We start from the raw sequence: 21,552 nt of genomic DNA, 5'->3' as shown, positions 1-21,552 counted from the left end.
TGAGGCAGGAGAATGGCATGAACCCAGGAGGCAAGGGTTGCAGTGAGCCGAGATCGTGCTATTGCACTCCAGCCTGGGCGACAGAGTGAGACTCTGTCTCAAAATGAAATGAAATGAAATGAAATGAAATGAAATGAAATGAAATAAAATAAAATAAAATAAAATAAATAAAATAAAATAAAACAAAATAAAATAAAATAAAATAAAATATCTATTGTATAGCAGCCAGGCTGGGTGTGGTGGCTCATGCCTGTAATCCAAGCACTTTGGGAGGCTGAGGCGGGTGGATCACTTGCAGTCAGGAGTTCGAGACCAGCCTGGCCAACATGGCGAAACCCTGTCTCTACTAAAAATACAAAAATTAGCCAGGCATGGTGGTGCATGCCTGTAATCCCAGCTACTTGGGAGGCTGAGGCAGGGGAATCACTTGAAACTAGGAGGTGGAGGTGGTAGTGAGCCAAGATCACACCACTGCAGTCCAGCCTGGGCAACAAAGTAAGACTCTGTGTCAAAAATTTAAAAAAAAAAAAATGTATAGCAATACCCTAGGTCTTCACATTTACTCAACACTCACTGAGTCACATAGAGCAACTTTCAATCCTGCAAATTCCATTCATGGTAAATGCTATCAACCTAAATAATAAACAGAGAGAAGTTCTTTAAAAGAAAATGTGGCCAGGCACGGTGGCTTATGTCTGTAATCCCAGCCCTTTGGGAGGCCAAGGCAGGTGGATCACCTGAGGTCGGGAGTTCGAGACCAGCCTGACCAACACGGGGAAACCCCGTCTCTACTAAAAATACAAAAATTAGATGGGCGTGGTGGTGCATGCCTGTAATCCCAGCTACTCAGTAGGCCGAGGCAGGACAATTGCTGGAACCCGAGAGTCAGGGATTGTGGTGAGTCAAGATCATGCTATTCCAGCCTGGGCAACAATAGCAAAACTCTGTCTCAAAAAAAAAAAAAAGAAAGAAAGAAAATGTTTATTTTGGAATCGGGCATTGCAATGGGAATACATGTACCAGAGTAAACTGTGTGTGTATTCAGGGAGGTAAAGGAAGACAAAGGTTTTTAAATTCTTTTCCCATTTGGCCCAAGAATACTTGCCAATAGTGCTTGCAGCTGCAGCATACCCCAAGATAACTTTGCCACAAAATATCTGGCTTTTATTAATATTATTATGTTTGCATCACCCCAGTGTATTGATTTTGAAAACAAAAGACATCATTTTATCTGTAGCATTCTGTTTTTAACAGTGGTAGTTCGATTTACGCAACAGTAATTCTCGATGGCTGAAAATCAAATCCTAGAAAACGTAGCATTCCTTTACGTGATGTTAGTTGTTCTCAAACAGTTGTTGACCAAAGAGTTATTTGGTGAATCTGATTTTTCCTAAATAGACAATTCTAGTGATTCAGACGATTCTGAGTTAGTTCTGTTTAGAAATAATTCCAAGAATACTCTTCATGTTTTATTTTCACATTGAAAATCAGTCAGATTTGCTTCAGCCCCAATGAGCATGTTTATGTAAAATTAAATGAGTGCTGGCAGCAAGCTGCACCTTTTGTTTTCTAAATGGGAAAAGATGTAAAGGAAAAACGAAGAAGATGATTACATAGTAGTTTTGAGATGATTATCCTTGGCTACAAGAATCAATAACAAGGGTGATGCCAGTCCAATCAATGACCAGGGTAATGCCTGCAAATGGTTAGGCAGTTGCTGGGCAGATAGCCTCACAGAATTATATTTTTGTGTAAAGTTGTGATGGCCTTTGTGTAGGGTTGTGGGTTTGGCAATCTTTTGTGGTAATTCTTGTAGTTAGGCTTTTTTTTTTTTTTTTTTTTTTTTTTTTTTTTTTTTTTTTTTTGAGACAGAGTCCAGAGTCCAGCCTGGACAGACTCCAGGCTGGAGTGCAGTGGCCGGATCTCAGCTCACTTGCAAGCTCCGCCTCCCAGGTTTACGCCATTCTCCTTTCTCAGCCTCCCGAGTAGCTGGGACTACAGGCGCCCGCCACCTTGCCCGGCTAGTTTTTTGTATTTTTTAGTAGAGGCGGGGTTTCACCGTGTTAGCCAGGATGGTCTCGATCTCCTGACCTCGTGATCCGCCCGTCTCGGCCTCCCAAAGTGCTGGGATTACAGGCTTGAGCCACCGCGCCCGGCCTTTTTTTTTTTTTTTTTTTTTTTTTTTGAGACGGAGTCTCGCTCTGTCACCCAGGCTGGAGTGCAGTGGCTGTGATCTCGGCTCACTGCAAGCTCCGCCTCCTGGGTTCACGCCATTCTCCCGCCTCAGCCTCCTGAGTAGCTGGGACTACAGGTGCCTGCCACCAAGTCCGGCTAATTTTTTTGTATTTTTAGTAGAGACAGGGTTTCACCATGCTAGCCAGGATGGTCTCAATCTCCTGACCTCGTGATCCACCCGCCTCAGCCTCCCAAAGCTGGGATTACAGGCGTGAGCCACTGCCTGTAATAGTTAGTCATATGTACATGAGAACCCTCCCTTCATGGTCTTCCCTGGCTCTATTTGTCAGGGCTTTGTTTTGTTTCAACATAAGTGACTCTATTTTAATTCTGAGCACTTTTACATTCCCCCCTTTGAGAAAGATCTTTCTCCAAAAGCATCGCTGATCAATCATCCTGTAGGTAGGTTTTGATTGTCCCTTGGTGCCAGGATGGACCTGCCCCAGGTTGCTGGTCTGGTCCCATGTTGAAGAAGTGATTGGTGACTAGGAGTCAGTGTCAAAACCTTTGAAGGCACATTTGAGCAACAAGGGAGGTTTGAAAAGAGTGGCTGTCAGGCTAAGTGTACCTGGCGTTTATTGTTAAATCCAATTTTGTCTGTTCTGTAGTTTTTGCTATAATCTCAAAGTTCAGGACCAGAATTATTCTGTTAGGAGTTGTACTTCTTCAAAAGTTTAACAGGTAACAGATACAACTTTTAAAAGGTAAAATATAAAGTAAAACTAATAGTGTTATGACAATCCTAGTTAGCATAATGGTTTTCAGCTATGAACTAGGCTTAAAGGCAACCAATTGAATGAATCAAACGACTATTATCCTGTCAAGTGGAAAGGTAAGCATTAAGAGTCTCATGGGCCGGGCTCACTGGCTCACACCTACAATCCCAGCATTTTTTGAGGCCAAGGTGGGTGGATCGCTTGAGCCCAGGAGTTCAAGACCAGCCTGGGCAACATGGAGAAACCCCATCTCTACTAAAAATAGAAAAATTAGCAGGGCATGGTGTTGCACACCTGTAGTCTCAGCTACTTGGTAAGCTGAGGTGGGAGGATCACCTGAGCCTGACAGTCAGAGGTTGCAGTGAGCCAAGATCACACCACACGATAGCACTCCAGCCTGGGCCAGAAAATGAGACCCTGTCTAAAAAAGAAAAGAGTCTCATGATATGGAGTGTTGTTCTGACCTCTTGAGAAAAGCTGTCTATAGCATGGAAATGTCCTGGTTTGCAGTATGAATATCTCTGATGATGGCATTGAGCAGTGTCGTGCGATTTTTATGTGGTCCATATATCAAGCATAAGACTTATTCTTTAAAATTCATCTAGTTTTGAATTATAGGGCTTCAGGAACAAAACAGTTCCCATTTTTAGTATTTTCTTTACTTTTTTTTTCTTTTCTTTTTTCTGAGACAGTGTCACTTTGTCTCCCAGGCTGGAGCAGTGGCACAATCTCGGCTCACTGAAACCTCTGCCTTCTGGGCTCAAGCTATTCTTCTGCCTTAGCTTCCCAAGTCGCCGTTGGAATTACAGGCATATACCACCATGCCCTGCTACCCTGCTAATTGCTTTTTTTTTTTTTTTTGTAGGTCAAGATGGGGTTTCACCATGTTGGCCAGGCTGGTCTTGAACTCCTGACTTCAAGTGATCCACCCACCTTGGCCTCACAAAGTGCTGGGATTACAGGCGTGAACCATCACACCTGGCCCTGTTTTTAGTATTCTCATGGAGGCAAGTTGGATTGGGGGGATGCAGAAGAATTTAGAATCTAATCTTGGCTATAGGTAGATAATAAGAACTCAAAAACAATGCACAGGGCTACAATCTAATAACAGGTGTATTATAGTTTTTCTTTTAGAAATAGTTTCTCTCTACATTGATCACATAGAAATGTCAGATTTAAAAACTTCTTGGGGCTAGGAAGCCAAAACCAAGGAAGACTTTAGATTTTCCTACAGTGTGAAGGTTCCTGGGCCTGCCAGGAAGTGATAAGAGTTTACTCACGTCACTGTAAGGCTGAGAACTCTTGAAACCAGGTGTTCTATTCACGCTTTCAAATACGATATTTTATTCAAGGCATTGGTAATATAACCCATGTTTCCAATTGTATCCTGTTATAAAGAGAGAACAGATTTTTACTGAACTTATGCAAATAACCATATTGCCATAAGAAAATTCACAAATAACTTCTGAATTTTGGAGCGATCAAGTAGGGAGGAAAAGCACATGCTTCCACCTTTGTTCACAAAAGTATACTTTACCAAATTGCTGTAAACTATAGATAGCTTAAGAGAAAATTTCTTTAAATCTGGAAAACAAAACATTTAAGTAAAAAACCAAGTTTTAAAATAAAAGCCATAAAAACATCTTCATCAGTTATTCAATTTCATGAAATTAATTTTTGTTTCCTTTGATCTTAATTAGCAGTTTTGTGAATTTATCAGAGTTTTGGAAAACTTTTAGTCTATTGATCTTAAAGTTATTAGAAACTTGTTTTAGGAGTACTTGTTAGAATCTTTTCCATGCATCTGATTAGATGCCACTAGAAAAAAATGAAAACCCTGGATGATAGAGACAAATTAGCCATGTTTAAAATCTGATGAACATTTATTATAATCAGCAATTGACAAGTAAATGTATTTATTTTTGAGACATACAATCTAATAACCAAAATCATGACTGATAATATACTAGATTTTTAAGAATTCTATATTACTCTAGAAAATTTATATCAATAATATACCCATAAATGTAACAGAAAAAAACCTAGTATGACTTATTATTTGACAGTAATAATGACTTTCTATACATTTAATACATCAAACGAGCTTAATTATTTAGCATCTCTACAAAATGAGAGATATATCCTTTATTTTATTTTATTTTATTTTATTTTATTTTTCTTCATTTTTCATACAGGATGCCACTGCAGGTAACCATCAGAGAACTGAATTTGCTATTTTCAAATATACAGAACTGAACAAAAGCATTTTAGCATGGTGTCTTACTGTACATAGAAAACTGGTGAACATCTTCAGAAACTAAGACCAGGAAATAAAATGAGTGAATACTATTTGTTGATAACATTTTTGAATCACTCAACAGTGTTAATATAGGCTATCTTTACCTGAAAGCAGAATTACAATTACTCACTCTGGCAGCATTGGGCAATTCTAATATGCAGGTCTAATAAAAAGTAGGTACAACCAGCAAGCAAGCAAGGGATAAATGCCATGTCTGCTTCCAAAGGGAGTGAGTGATTTGGAATCATGCTCTGCAGATTTTAAGAACTGATAATAGTCATCTTAATAGCTTAATATTGAGTTTCCCTTGAGTTGATTGTTGGCAATCAACAAAAGTGAGAATTTCTGAGATGAGCTAAATAGGATTAAAAAGCAGAACACTGTCCATATAACAGAATTGCTGCTTCACAACTTTTGCCCAGTTCTCACCTGTTGTCCTACAAAACCTCTCATCTGCTACATTTTAGTGAAAACCTCTGCCAACTGTAACAGACTTTTCTCAGCCCAGCTCTATATACTTAGTATTTGAAACAAGGCTTGTGAAGTGGATGCGTCCACAGGAATATGCAGTGTTTCTACTGGAGGTAAGTGTCAAGTTTCCTCTTTATGTTGTCAAAGGAATCTGCTCCCATATAATCAGCCTGGCCCTGTTCCCACCACTCCTTCCATTCTTCTGAGGATACAAAAGGCTGTGTCATAGCTGGGATCTCCCCAAGGGACAGATGTGACATGGCCCCTGAGACATCTTCCATATTTACATGTGAGCAGGTGTCTTTGACTAGGCCAAATTGTTGAAGCAGAGGTAAAACATTGTTGGTAAAGATGTTCCACTACAGGATGAGAAACTCTGGATCACTTTTGACACTTTTTGTTTGGGGATCATAAATATAATTCCATGGTTTGACTTGTACAGGAAATGCACAACTTTGGCACTTACACCAAAAACTTTAAATGCTGGGAGATGGGAGTATATAGAGATGCTGCTTAGGTTATAAATAAATGGCAAGTGTTTTCTGATATCTATTGTTGCCCAGCTGCTAAAAAATGTGTTCAGGTTGGGTGCAGTGGATCACGCCTGTAATCCCAGCACTTTGGGAGACCAAGGCAGGTGGATCACCTGAGGTCAGAAGTTCAAGACCAGCCTGGACAACATGATGAAATCCTGTCTCTACAAAAATACAAAAATTGGCTGGGCATGGTGGCTCATGCCTGTAATCCCAGTGACAGGGCAGGCCAGCTGGACTTCCTGGGTCGAGTGGGGACTTGGGGAACTTTTCTGTCTTACAAGAGGATTGTAAAATGTACCAATCAGCGCTCTATAAAACACAGCAATCAGCACTCTGTAAAATGCACCAATCAGCACTCTGTAAAACGCACCAGTCAGCGCTTTGTAAAATGCACCAATCAGCAGGATTCTAAAAGTAGCCAATCATGGGGAGGATTGAAAAAGGGGCACTCTGATAGGACAGAAATGGAACATGGGAAGGGACAATAAGTGAATAAGAGCTGGCCACCCCAGCCAGCAGTGACAACCCACTCGGGTCCCCTTCCATGCTGTTCAAACTTGTTCTTTTGCTCTTTAAGATAAACCTTGCTACTGCTCACTCTTTGGGTCCGTGCCATCTTTAAGAGTTGTAACACTCACCACAAAAGTCCATGGCTTCATTCTTAAAGTCAGTGAGACCACGAAGCCAGTGGCAGGAACCAACTCTGGACACATCTTGGGGGCTCATCCAGGATATTGCCGTGCGGTGAGTACCATTGGACCCCTTTCACTTGCTATTCTGTCCTATTTTTCCTTAGAATTCGGGACCTAAACACTGGGCACCTCTTGGCCAGTTAAAAGTGACTAGTGTGGCTGCCAGACTAAAGACATAGGTTTCAGGCTTTCTGGGAAAGGGCTCTCCAACAATCCCCGACTCTTTGAAGTCAGGACCATTGCTTTGCCTGGAACCAGCTTCCGCTTTTCCTGCACTTCTGGGCTGAGCCAAGGGTCAGCAGAGAGGAAAGCCATTCAGCTCCAGGGTCCCAACAAAAAGTTAGTTGTCCCTGCAGCCATGAGCGGAGCTCTCAGTTACATCACCCAAGTGAGACTTGCCTATCTATCCTATTTATCCTGACCCTTGCCTCCTGGGTCCTAATGCCTGTCAGTCAAACTTCCTTTTGCCTCTCTTCTCCAAGCCTAGTCCTGCTTCTAAAAACCACTCCCTAGTTTCTCCTATAAGGATGATTTCTAATAGAGATTTCAGGACTCTGTTCCCTTCTTTAGGCACCTGGGCTCACCAATCAGAAAGAACCAAAATTCTTCAATGGGAAATAGGCACCCTGGGACACATAATTTTTTACTGGAGCCCCATCGGGCAGACTATCTGGAACACCATCTATCCTTTTAGGATCCCTCCTCAGACTAGCAGGCCTAACAAAGGCTATACCTGAAGCTAGGATATGGGGGCCTCAGAAATTATAGACTCCTAAATTGGGGGGACATCCTTCCTATTCATATGATGAGAAGTGAGGACAAAAGGTGTCACTCTTCCAACCCTGGAGATCCCTTCCCTCCCTCAAGGTATGGCCTTTCACTCCATTTTGAGGCATATCGTCTTTATAGGACAAGGGTAAGGTCCCAATACCAACAGGAGAAAACATTTAGGACTCTAACTAGCAGGTTTTTGAGAATGCGTCGGTAAGGGCCACTAAATCCGACATTTCTCGATCCTCTTTGTGGTCTAAGAGGAAAGGCACGGGTACAGGTTTTCAAGAATGCATCAGTAAGGGCCACTAAATCTGACCTTCCTCAGTCCTCTTTGTGGTCTAGGAGGAAAACAAGTGTTTCCGCTGCTGCTTCAGTGAGCGCAACTATTCCAAACAGCAGGGTCCAGAGACCGTTGTGCGTTCTTGGGCAGGGGAAGAAACAGACCAAAACCCTGGGCAGTTTTTTCTTTCTGTTTTAGATGGGAAACACTCAGGCATCAAAAACTCACCCTTGAAATGCATCCTAAGCGATTGGGACCAATTTGGCCCACAAACCCTGAAAAAGACATGGCTTATTTTGTTTATTTATTTATTTTTTGCACTACGGCCTGGCCCCAATATTCTCTCTCTGATGGGGAAAAATGGCCACCTGAGGGAAGTGTAAATTACAATACTATCCTGCAGCTTAACCTTTTCTATAAAAGGGAAGGCAAATGGAGTGAAATACCTTATGTCCACGCTTTCTTTTCATTGAAGGGTAATCCACAACTATGCAAAGCTTGCAATCTACATCCCACAGGAGGACCTCTCAGCTTACCCCCACATCCTAGCCTCCCTACAGCTCCCCTTCCTGTTAATGGTGAGCCTCCTCTAATCTCCCCACCCAGAAGGAAACAAACAAAGAAATCTCCAAGGGACCACAACCTCCCCCCGCCCCCCGGGCTATCGGTTATGTCCCCTTCAAGCTGTAGGGGGAGGGGAATTTGGCCCAACCCAGGTACATGTCCCCTTCTCCCTCTCTGATTTAAAGCAGATCAAGGAAGACCTGGGGAAGTTTTCAGATGATCCTGATAGGTATATAGATGTTCTACAGGGTCTAGACCTTTGACCTCATTTGGAGAGATATCATGCTACTGTTAGGTCAAACCCTGGCCTTTAATGAAAAGAATGCAGCTTTAGCTGCAGCCCGAGAGTTTGGTATCTTAGTCAAGTAAATGATAGAATGACAGACGAAGAAAGGGACAAATTCCCTACCAGTCAGCAAGCCATCACCAGTATGGATCCCCACTGGGACCTAGACTCAGATCATGGGGACTGGAGTCATGAACATCTGTTGACCTGTGTTCTAGAAGGACTAAGGAGAATTAGGAAAAAGCCCATGAATTATTCAATGATGTCCACCATAACTCAGAAAAACGAAGAAAATCCTACTGCCTTCCTCAAGCGGCTATGGGAGGCCTTAAGAAAATATACTCCCCTGTCACCCAGCTCCCTCAAGGGTCAATTGATCCTAAAAAGTAAGTTTATTATCCAATCAGTCACAGATATCTGGAGAAAGCTACCAAAGCTAGCCCTGGGCCCTGAACAAAATTTGGAGGCATTATTAAACCTGGCAACCTTGGTGTTCTATAATAGGGACCTAGAGGAACAGGCCCAAAAGGAAAAGCGAGATCAGAGAAAGGCTGCAGCCTTAGTCATGGCCCTCAGACAAACAAACCTTGGTGGTTCAGATAGGACAGAAAATGGAGCAGGCCAATCACCCGGTAGAGCTTGTTATCAGTGTGGTTTGCAGGGACCCTTTAAAAAAGATTCTCCAATGAGAAACAAGCCGCCCCCTCACCCATGTCCACTATGTCAAAGCAATCACTGGAAGGCACACTGACCCAGAGGACAAGGGTCCTCTAGGCCAGAAGCCCCCAACCAGATGATCCAACAACAGGACTGAGGGTGCCTGGTGCAAGCGCCAGCTCATGTCATCACCCTCACTAAGCCCTGGGTACGTTTAACCATTGAGGGCCAGGAAATTGACTTCCTCTTGGACAATGGTGCAGCCTTCTCAGTGTTAATCTCCTGCCCCAGACAGCTGTCCTCATGGTCCGTTTCCTGAGGAATCCTGGGACAGCTTGTAACCAAGTATTTCTCCCACCTCCTCAGTTGTAACTGGGAGACTTTGCACTTTTCACATGCCTTTCTTGTTATGTCTGAAAGTCCCACACTGTTATTAGGGAGGGACATATTAGCCAAAGCTGGAGCTATTATCTACATGAATATGGGGGACAACTTACCCATTCATTGTACCCTACTGGAGGAGGGAATCAACCCTGAAGTCTGGGCATTGGAAGGACAATTTGGAAGGGTAAAAAATGCCCACCCAGTTCAAAGCAAGCTAAAACCCCACCACTTTTCCTTATCAAAGGCAATACCCTTCAGGCCTGAAGCTCATAAAGGATTACAGGATATTGTTAGACATTTAAAAGTTCAAGGCCCAGTAAGAAAATGCAGCAGTTCCTGCAACACCCCAATTTTATGAGTACACAAACCGAATGGTCAGTGGAGACTAGTGCAGGATCTTAGTCTCATCGATGAGGTGGTAATTCCTCTATATCCAGCTGTACCCAACTCCTATACCCTGCTCTCTCAAACACCAGAGGAAGCAGAATGGTTCACTGTTCTAGACCTCAAGGATGCCTTCTTCTGCATTCCCCTGCACTCTGACTTCCAGTTTTTCTTTGCCTTTGAGGATCCCTCAGACCACACATCCCAACTTAGGTGGACGGTCTTGCCTCAAGGGTTTAGGGATAGCTCTCATCTGTTTGGTCAGGCACTGGCCCAAGATCTAGGCTGCTTCTCAAGTCCAGACACTCTGGTCTTTCATATGTGGATGATTTACGTTTGGCTACCAGTTCAGAAGCCTCATGCCAGCAGACTACTGTAGATCTCTTGAACTTTCTAGCTAATCAGGGGTACAAGATGTCTAAATCAAAGGCCCAGATCTGCCTACAAGTCAAATACCTAGGCCTAATCTTAGCCAGAGGAACAAGGGCCCACAGCAAAGAATGAATTCAGCCTATACTGGCTTATCCTCACCCTAAGACATTAAAACAGTTTCAGGGGTTCCTTGGAATTACTGGCTTTTGCCAACTATGGATCCCTGGATACAACAAGATGGCCAGGCCACTCTATACTCTAATCAAGGAGACCCAGAGGGCAAATACTCATCTAGGAGAATGGGAACCAGAGGCAGAAACAGCCTTCAAAACCTTAAATCAGGCCCTGTACAAACTCCAGCCTTAAGCCTTCCCACAAGACAAAACTTCTCTTTATACATCACAGAGAGAGTGAGAATAGCTTTTGGAGTCCTTACTCAGACTCATGGGACAACCCCACAACCAGTGGCATACCTAAGTAAGGAAATTGATGCAATAGCAAAAGGCTGGCCTCACTGTTTATGGGTAGTTGTGGCGGAGGCCATCTTAGTGTCAGAAGCTGTCCAAATAATACAAGGAAAGGATCTCACCATCTGGACTACTCATGATGTAAATGGCATACTGCGTGCCAAAGGAAGTTTATGGCTATCAGACAACCACCTGCTTAGATACAAGGCACTACTCCTTGAGGGACCAGTGCTTCAAATATGCACGTGTGCAACCCTCAACCTGCCACTTTTCTTCCAGAGGATGGGGAACCAATTGAGCATGACTGCAAACAAATTGTAGGCCAGACTTATGCCGCCCAAGATGATCTCTTAGAAGTCCCCTTAGCTAATCCTGACCTTAACCTATATACTGATAGAAGTTCATTTGTGGAGAATGGGATACAAAGGGCAGGTTTTGCCATAGTTAGTGATGTACTTGAAAGTAAGCCTCTTCCCCCAGGGACCAGCGCCCAGTTAGCAGAACAAGTGGTGCTTACCCGAGCCTTAGAACAGGGAAAGGAAAAAAGAATAAATATGTATACAGATAGCAAGTGTGCTTATCTAATCCTACATGCCCATGCTGCAATATGGAAAGAAAGGGAGTTCCTAACCTCTGGGGGAACCCCCAATAAATACCACAAGGAAATCATGGAGTTATTGCACATAGTGCAAAAACCCAAGGAGGTGGCAGTCTTACAGTGCCAAAGCCATCAGAAAGGTGAAGGAGAAAAGGCAGAAGGAAACTGTCAGGCCAACGCTGAGGCCAAAATTGCTGCCAAGTGGAACCTCCCATTAGAAATACCTATGGAAGGACCCTTGGTATGGAACAACCCTCTCCAAGAGATTAAGCTGCAGTATTCCCTGACCGAAACAGAACGGGGACTTTCACGGTGGCATAGTTTTCTCCCCTCTGGGTGGTTAACGACAGAAGAGGGAAAGGTACTCATACCCAAAGCCAGCCAGTGGAAAATACTTAAGACCCTCCACCAAACTTTTCATATGGGTATTGAGAATACTCATCAAATGGCCAAATCCCTATTTACAGGGCCAAATCTCTTCCGGACCATCCAGCAAGTAGTCAAAGCATGTGAGGTGTGCCAAAGGAATAATCCCTTGGTACATCGTAAGGCTCCTCTGGGGGAACAAAGAATAGGGCAGAGGACTGGCAGTTAGACTTCACCGATAGGCCTAAGTCAAGGGGATTCAATACTTGTTGGTCTGTGTTGATATCTTTACAAACTGGATACAAGCCTTCTCTGCAAGACAGAGAACGCTCAGGAAGTGGTTAAAGTCCTAATTCATGAGATGATTCCTAGATTTGGGCCTCCCCAAAGCTTATAAAGTGACAGCTTTTAAAGCTTCCCCAAAGCTTATAAAGTGACAGTCCAGCTTTTAAAGCCACGATAACTCAGGGAATTTCCAGGGTGCTAGGATACAATATCACCTTCACTGCGTCTGGAGGCCACGATCCTCAGGGAAGGTTGAGAAGGCAAATGAAACACTCAAGAGGCACTTAAGGAAACTAACACAAGAAATGCATCTCCCATGGCCTACTCTCTTGCCCATGGCCTTATTGAGAATCTGAAATTCTTCTCACAAAATAGGGCACCTACTATACCATCAGTGTAATTATACCCTACAACTTTAAGGCCCAACTGATCATAGTAACTTCTGAGTCACCCAAACAGCTCCATTCAGATGGCTTGTCCACTTCTCAGGTTCCCCCCAAATCATCACCACCTCCCTGCTTAACAAACAGTCCAGGCTTTGTAATGGCGAACATACTCCCTGCATGACCATTCATCCCTGGAGCCCCTGCAGCAGCGCCCCCACCACTAGTGAATGTCTTCTCATCCCCTTTTTCAATCACTCTCTTGAATGGTTCCTAGTAGATACAAAAAGTTTTTTTTTTTCCAATGGGAAAATAGAACACAGGGAGCCAGTCAGTTTGCTCCCAACACCCCTTTCCAGCCACTCACCGCAGCTACCTTGGCAAGTACTCTAGGAGTATGGGAAAATGAAAACAATAAACTCACACACCTTTTTAACATACACAACCAGCCAAGGCATATTCCTCTTATGTGGAACTTCAACCTATATCTGCCTCCCCACCAACTGGACAGGCACCTGCACCTTAGTTTTCCTAAGTACCGACATTGACATTGCCCCAGGAAATCAGACCCTATTAGTGCCCCTCAAGGCTCAAGTCCATCAGCACAGGGCCATACAACTAATTCCCCTACTTAGAGAGTTAGGAATGGCCACTGCTACAGGAACCAGAATAGCCAGTTTACTACTTCACTGTTTATCTACTTCACCACACTCTCAAAGGATTTCTCAGACAGTTTGCAAGAAATAACAAAATCTATCCTTACTTTACAATCCCAAGTAGACTCTTTGGCAGCAGTGACTCTCCAAAACCGTCAAGACCTAGACCTCCTCACTGCTGAGAAAGGAGGACTTTGCACCTTCTTAGGGGAAGAGTGTTGTTTTTACACTAACCAGTCAGGGATAGTAGGAGATGCCACCCGGGATTTACAGGAAAAGGCTTCTGAAATCAGACAATGCCTTTCAAACTCTTATACCAACCTCTGGAGTTGGGCAACATGGCTTCTCCCCTTTCTAGGTCCCGTGACAGCCTTCTTGCTATTACTTGCCTTCGGGCCCTGTATTTTTAACCTCCTTGTCAAAGTTGTTTCCTCCAGGATTGAGGCCATCAAGCTACAGATGGTCTTACAAATGGAACCCCAAATGAGCTCAACTCACAACTTCTACTGAGGACCCCTGGACCGACCTGCTGGCCCTTTGACTGGCCTAGAGAGTTCTCCTCTGGAGGACACTACAACTGCAGGGTCCCTTCTTCGCCCCTGTCCAGCAGGAAGTAGCTAGAGTGGTCATTGCCTAATTCCCAACAGCAGTTGGGGTGTCATGTTTAGAGGGGGGATTGAGAGGTGAGGCCAGCTGGACTTCCTGGGTCAAGTGGGGACTTGGGGAACTTTCCTGTCTTACAAGAGGATTGTAAAACGCACCAATCAGTGCTCTGTAAAATGCACCAATCAGCACTCTGTAAAACGCACCAATCAGCAGGATTCTAAAAGTAGTCAATCGTGGGGAGGATTGAAAAAAGGGCACTCTGATAGGACAGAAATGGAACATGGGAGGGGATAATAAGAGAATAAAAGCTGGCCACTGCAGCCAGCAGTGGCAACCCGAGTCCCCTTCCATGCTGTGGAAGGTTTATTCTTTTGCTCTTCACAATAAACCTTGCTACTGCTCACTCTTTGGGTTCATGCCATCTTTAAGAGCTGTAACACTCACTGCGAAGGTCCGCGGCTTCATTCTTAAAGTCAGCGAGACCACAAACCCACCGGCAGAAACCACCTCCGGACACACCAGTGCTTTGAGAGGCCAAGGTGGGTGGATCATGAGGTCATGAGTTCAAGACCAGCCTGGCCAAGATGGTGAAACCCCGTCTCTACTAAAAATACAAAAATTAGCCAGGAGCAGTGGCAGGCACCTGTAATCCCAGCTACTTGAGAGGCTGAGGCAGGACAATTGCTTGAACCCAGGGGGCGGAGGTTGCAGTAAGCCAAGATCGCACCACTGTACTCCAGCCTGGGCAACAGAGTGAGACTCCGTCTCAAAAAAAAAAAAAAGAAAAGAAAATTCAAAAATTAGCCAGGCATGATGGCAGGTGCCTGTAATCCTAGCTACTTGGGAGGCTGAGGCAGGAGAATCAGTTGAACCTGGTAGGTGGAGGTTGTGGTAGGCCGAGATTGTGCCATTGCACTCCAGCCTGGGTGACAGAGTGAGACTCAGTCTCAAAAAAAAAAGAAGAGAAAAAACAAAAAAAAATGTGTTCAGTAAGCCTTGGTCCCCACCATCAAAACTACCTTGCTCAGAAGCAAGATGAAACCGCAGATTATATATTTAAACTGAAGGCTGATAAATGAAGACTTTGGAATTGAAGCAGTCAGGCCACCTTGGGTCTGGTCCTGCTGATATTTCTTCTCTCTCAAAAAGATCATCAATATTTCCTAGGACCAAAGTATCTGCATCCAAGGATACACATTTTGAATACTGTATAAGCAACCAGCAGTGGAGCTTTGTCAGCGTGATAGCCAACTCTGGCCTCTTCATTAAGGATAGATGAGCAGAATCGTGCCGTCTAAGACATCTACCATGATGACTTTAGCAAAGATGGTCTCTAAAACTTTCCTCATGGAGTCTGAGACTTGCGGGGTGGCGAGTACGACCAGCCTCTTGGTGGTCCTGTGCTATTTCAGAGATGAGCCCAGGGCCAGGACAGCTTTGGTGTAGGCATCATTTGTGGTCAGTGTCGCAAAGGCCTGATCTGTCACGGTGCTGCTGAGGGTGCAGGCAGCTGGGGCAGCCGCAGGTTGGGAGGGAGCAAGGGCAGGGAGGAGGCGCAGCGGGACTGCCATTTAAAACTCTCCAGGGGTTCAAATGGAAAGTGCCAAAGTTAACTCTAGAACAAAAAGAAAATTTAGAATTTTCATCTTGGAGAAGTCTGCCAAGGATTCAAAAGGTTCAAAACACTTGATGAAAACATGACCACGGGCCATTGTGAAATAATATTCATTTAACCAGAGTGATATCAAAGACTTAAAAAGCAATATAGAAAATAACGTGGATGTAAAATTCTTAACCCTTTCAAAGCTCAAAAAAATCTAATAAAGATAACAGGAAATTATCTTGACAAAATGTAAAATCTTTGTTTTTTAAGGCTTCTCCTTATTGGAAGCTCATTTATCCGAGTTTGCAATAAACTGAAAGTCATACCTGATGAGAAGATACTTGAATTCAGTCAAACACAGGAAACATATGTGTCCAAGTTTATATGTATACACCACATTATACAAAAATGTGGCCAGGCATGGTTGCTCACGCCTGTAATCCCAGCATTTTGGGAGGCTGAGAAAGGTGGATCACTTGAGGTCAGGAGTTCGAGACCAGCCTGACCAACATGGCGAAACCCCATCTTTACTAAAAATACAAAAATTAGCTGGGCGTGGTGGCGGGCGCCTGTAATCCCAGCTACTCAGGAGGCTGAGGCAGGAGAATTGTTTGAACCTAGGAGGCAGAGGTTGCAGTGAGTCGAGGTCTCGCCATTGCACTCCAGCCTGGGTGACAGAGCAAGACTCCAATTCAGGAAAAAAAAAAAAAAGAAACAAAGAAAAATGTAAAGAAGAACTAGTATCTTGAGCAGGGGAATACATGGCTCTTAGTAAAACCATGAGAAATTTCTTGGTTACGTGAAACAATTCAGATACATCAAAAAAAAAGTCAAGAGGGCTGGGCACAGCGGCTCACACCTGTAATCCCAACACTTTGGCAGGCTAAGCTGGGTGGATCATGAGGTCAGGAGTTCGAGACCAGCCTGGCCAACATGGTGAAACCTCGTCTCTACTAAAAATACAAAAATGAGCTGGGTGTGGTGGCGGGCACCTGTAATCCCAGCTACTTGGGAGGCCAAGGCAGGAGAATCGCTTGAAACCGGAAGGCAGAGGTTGCATAAGCCCAGATCACACCACTGCATTCCAGCCTGGGTGACAAGAGGGAAACTCCATCTCAAAAAAAAAAAAAAAAGAAAGAAAGAAAAAAGAAAAAAAGCCAAGAGTGCACAAACCAACTTACAGTGAAGAAAAATATTGCTTTTCTAGGACTTTAAGACAGAACATTTCAGTGTCAGGTTATAACAGCAGAGTTAGAACTGGAGAAAAAAGTTACAGGAGCTGACTAAAGAGTTAAAAAAGAGTTATTACCCAAGTCGAGCAAAAATATATAGCTTCTGAAGGGGAGAAAGAAGAGCTGATGTAATGATGCATGACCTGCAAATCATGTAGCAGGATACCACAAACTTTGAACTTCCGAGATAAGAGTTTGAGAAACTCCAAGAGGAAAACTCTACCCCAAGAAATGAAATCATTATTTCATTATTATTATTATTATTTTGAGACAGAGTCTCACTCTGTCGCCCAGGCTGGAGTGCAGTGGTGCCATCTTGGCTCACTGCAAGCTCCGCCTCCCGGGTTCACGCCATTCTCCTGCCTCAGCCTCCAGAGTAGCTGGGACTACAGGCACCCGCCACCACGCCCCGCTAATTTTTGTATTTTTAGTAGAGACAGGGTTTCACCACATTGGCCAGGCTGTTCTCGAACTCCTGACCACATGATCCACCCGCCTCTGCCTCCCGAAGTGGAAATTATCATTTTAAATGAAAAAGACAGCACTTTAAACCTTGAATTAAGAAAATTAAATGTAAATGTAAAACAGAAAAAAAATGTGCGGAGAATTAAAAATCAAAGCCTCTTGCAAATTGTACTAACAGTAGATCAGTATTTCAAGAAAAGCTTATTGTTCTAACGTAGGAGACCATATTTTCCGTTGTATCAGTGTATTTTTTTTTTTTTTTTTTGAGATGGAGTTTCACTCTTGTTGCCCAGGCTGGAGTGCAACGGGGTGATGATCTCTGCTCAGGGCAACCTCTGCCTCCCGGGTTCAAGCGATTCTCCTGCCTCAGCCTCCAGAGTTGCTGGGGTTACAGGCATGCGCCACCACACCTGGCTAATTTTGTATTTTTATTTATGTATTTATTTATTTTTTAGGTGGAATCTTGCTCTGTTGCCCACGCTGCAGTGCAGTGGTGCGATCTCGGCTCACTGCAAGCTCCGCCTCCCAGGCTCACGCCATTCTCCTGCCTCAGCCTCCTGAGTAGCTGGCACTACAGGCGCCCGCCACCACGCCCGGCTAATTTTTTTTTTTTTTTTTTTGTAGAGACGAGGTTTCACCATGTTAGCCAGGATGGTCTGGATCTCCCGACCTCATGATCTGCTGGCCTCGGCCTCCCAAAGTGCTGGGATTACAGGCGTGAGCCACGGCGCCCAGCCCCTAATTTTGTATTTTTAGTAGTGATGGGGTTTCTCCACGTAGGTCAGACTGGTCTCAAACTCCCAACCTCAGGTGATCCACCTGCCTCGCCCTCCCAAAGTGCTGGGATTACAGGCGTGAGCCACCACGCCTGGCCCAGTGTATTTTTAATATTAAAGTTCAATCTTTAAAAGACACAAATAATTCCCTTCTTATTGTAGTCAACTTGATTACACACAAAATGTCTTTCATATATCCATTATTTGTGATCTTTTACAATCTGCACAGACCTTAAATGACATGCTTAGAATTTCTGCATTTTCCAATACTTCCTCTTTTTTTTTTTTTTTTTTTTGGCAGAGTCTTGCTCTGTTGCCCAGGGTGGAGTGCAGTGGCACGATCTCGGCTCACTGGAAGCTCCACCTCCCAGGTTCATGCCATTCTCCTGCCTCAGCCTCCCGAGAAACTGGGACTACAGGCGTCTGCCACCACGCCTGGCTAATTTTTTTGTATTTTCAGTAGAGACGGGGTTTCACCCTCTTAGTCAGGATGGTCTGGACCTCCTGACCTCGTGATCCACCCGCCTCCGCTTCCCAAAGTGCTGGGATTACAGGCATGAGTCACCACACCCGGCCCCAATACTTCCTCTTTTCTAAATAACTAGTCATTTTACTTCAGGACAAAAACTGACCACATAAGATTCTTTCTCATACAAAATTATCTTCTTTTCTTTTTAACCTTCCTTGCCCAAAATACTTTTTCCTACCTATAACTCTCTTTACATTTCCCTCCTACTTAACTGGTTTCTTTCTATCTTGTTTCTATTCCTTTCCTAAGCCCATAGTTTGAAACAACTTTTAAACAAACTCTGATTTGAAAAGAGAATTAGTTTTCTCAATAAAGAACACAGTTTTGGCTGGGTGCAGTGGCTCATGCCTGTAATCCCAGCACTTTGGGAGGCCAAGGCAGGTGGATCACTTGAGGTCAGGAGGTCAGCCTGGCCAACATAGCAAAACCCTGTCTGCACAAAAAGTACAAAAATTAGCTGGGCATGGTGGCAGGTGCCTGTAATTCCAGCTACTTGGGAGGCTGAGGCAGGAGAAGTGCCTGGACCTGGGAGGCAGAAGTTACAGTGAGCTGTGATCACACAACTCTTCTCCAGTCTGGGCAACAAAGCAAGACTTCATCTCAAGAAACAACAACAACAACAACAAAACAGTGTTTAATGGTTTTCTTATAAGTTTTATTTATTTATTTATTTATTTTTGTTGTTGTTGTTGAGACGGAGTCTCGCTCTGTCGCCCGGGCTGGAGTGCAGTGGCCGGATCTCAGCTCACTGCAAGCTCCGCCTCCCGGGTTTACGCCATTCTCCTGCCTCAGCATCCCGTGTAGCTGGGACTACAGGCGCCCGCCACCTCGCCCAGCTAATTTTTTGTATTTTTAGTAGAGACGGGGTTTCACCGTGTTAGCCAGGATGGTCTCGATCTCCTGACCTCGTGATCCGCCCGTCTCGGCCTCCCAAAGTGCTGGGATTACAGGCTTGAGCCACCGCGCCCAGCCATAAGTTTTATAATTAAAAACACATCTGGCCTGGTGCAGTGGCTCACATCTGTAATCCCAACACTTTAGGAGGCTGAGGCAGGTGGATCACTAGAGATCAGGAGTTCAAGACCAGCCTGGCCAATGTGATGAAACGCTGTGTCTACTAAAAATACAAAATTAGCCAGTCATGGTGGCAGGCGCCTGTAGTCCCAGCTATTCAGGAAGCTGAGCAAGGAGAATCATTTGAACCTGAGAGGTGGAGGCTGCAGTGAGCCAAGATCGTGCCACTGGACTCCATTCTTGGTGACAGAAAGAGACTCTGACTCAAAAAAAATCTAATTTTGTTGGTTAACTTTATATACAGAATTTTATATATATATTTAAAATATATATTTAAATATATGTATATATAAATATAAAATATTTATATATTATTTATTTTATAAATAAAATATATAAATATAAAATATTTATATATTATTTATTTTATAAATAAAATATATAAATATAAAATATTTATATATTATTTATTTTATAAATAAAATATATAAATATAAAATATTTATATATTATTTATTTTATAAATAAAATATATAAATATAAAATATTTATATATTATTTATTTTATAAATAAAATATATAAATATAAAATATTTATATATTATTTATTTTATAAATAAAATATATAAATATAAAATATTTATATATTATTTATTTTATAAATAAAATATATAAATATAAAATATTTATATATTATTTATTTTATAAATAAAATATATAAATATAAAATATTTATATATTATTTATTTTTTAAATAAAATATATAAATATAAAATATTTATATATTATTTATTTTTTAAATAAAATATATAAATATATATTTAAAATATATATAATTCTGTATATATAATACACAAGACACATACAAACGTATATATACATATATGAATTTTTAATTCTTAGTAACCTCAGTTTCTAGCAATAATTTTTTTTTTTTTTTTGAGACGGAGTCTCACTCTGTCACCCAGGCTAGAGTGCAGTGGCATGATCTCAGCTCACTGCAACCTCTGCCTCCTGGGTTCAAACAATTGTCCTACTTCAGCCTCCTGAGTAGCTGAGATTACAGGTGCCTGCCACCACACCAGCTATGTTTTTGTTTTTCCAGCAAGAGATTTTGAACTGTCACATATCAGTATTTCACAGATGAGAACCATTTCATAATTCTTATTTTTATTTATTTCTTTATTTTTTTGAGACAGAGTTTTACTCTTGCCACCTAGGCTGAAGTGCAGTGGCGTGAGCTTGGCTCACTGCAGCCTCTGCCTCCCAGGTTCAAACGATTCTCCTGCCTCAACCTCCCAAATAGGTGGGATTACAGGCATGCGCCATCATGCCTGGCTAACTTTTGTATTTTTAGTAGAGACAGGGTGTCACTGTGTTGGTCAGGCTGATCTCGAACTCCTGACCTCAGGTGATCTGCCCACCTCAGCCTCCCAAAGTGCTGGGATTACAGGCGTAAGCCACCGTGCCTGGCCCCATTTCATAATTTTTAGAAACATGTTTCCCAACTGGGCATAATGGCTCATTCTTATAATCCCAGCACTGTGGGAGGACAAGGTGGGAGGATTGCTTAAAGTCAGGAGTTTAAGACCAGGCTGGATAACAAAGTGAGACCCTATCTTTACAAAAAATTAAAAAATTAGCCAGGCATGGTGGCACATTCCTTAGTCTCAGCTACTCAGGAAGCTAAGTAGGAGGACTGCTTGAGCTCCCAAACTTGGAAATGATCTGGATATTTATGAGTACTTATTACTTAATTTAACATAACATTCTAGTTACATGGAAATTTTATTTATTAACATTTACATTTACCTAATTAATCTATTTGTAATTGTTGTAACAATTATAACTAGATTAGTTATGAAAACTGATATATTAGATAAAACTAGTCATCATTTCAAGTTGTTTCCCTGTTAACCATT

General features: G+C 42.9%; 1 pseudogene; it reads right to left on the bottom strand.

Annotated features, from left to right (window-relative positions):
- LOC105483579 (uncharacterized) overlaps nucleotides 1-19,612 on the bottom strand; it is an 80,752-nt pseudogene extending 61,140 nt beyond the window's left edge.
- Between the last annotated feature and the right edge of the window lie 1,940 nt (nucleotides 19,613-21,552).

Source organism: Macaca nemestrina, chromosome 8 (assembly GCF_043159975.1).
Source record: "Macaca nemestrina isolate mMacNem1 chromosome 8, mMacNem.hap1, whole genome shotgun sequence".
Classification (NCBI taxonomy): Eukaryota; Metazoa; Chordata; class Mammalia; order Primates; family Cercopithecidae; genus Macaca; species Macaca nemestrina.
This window is presented reverse-complemented; position numbering and strand designations above follow the sequence as displayed.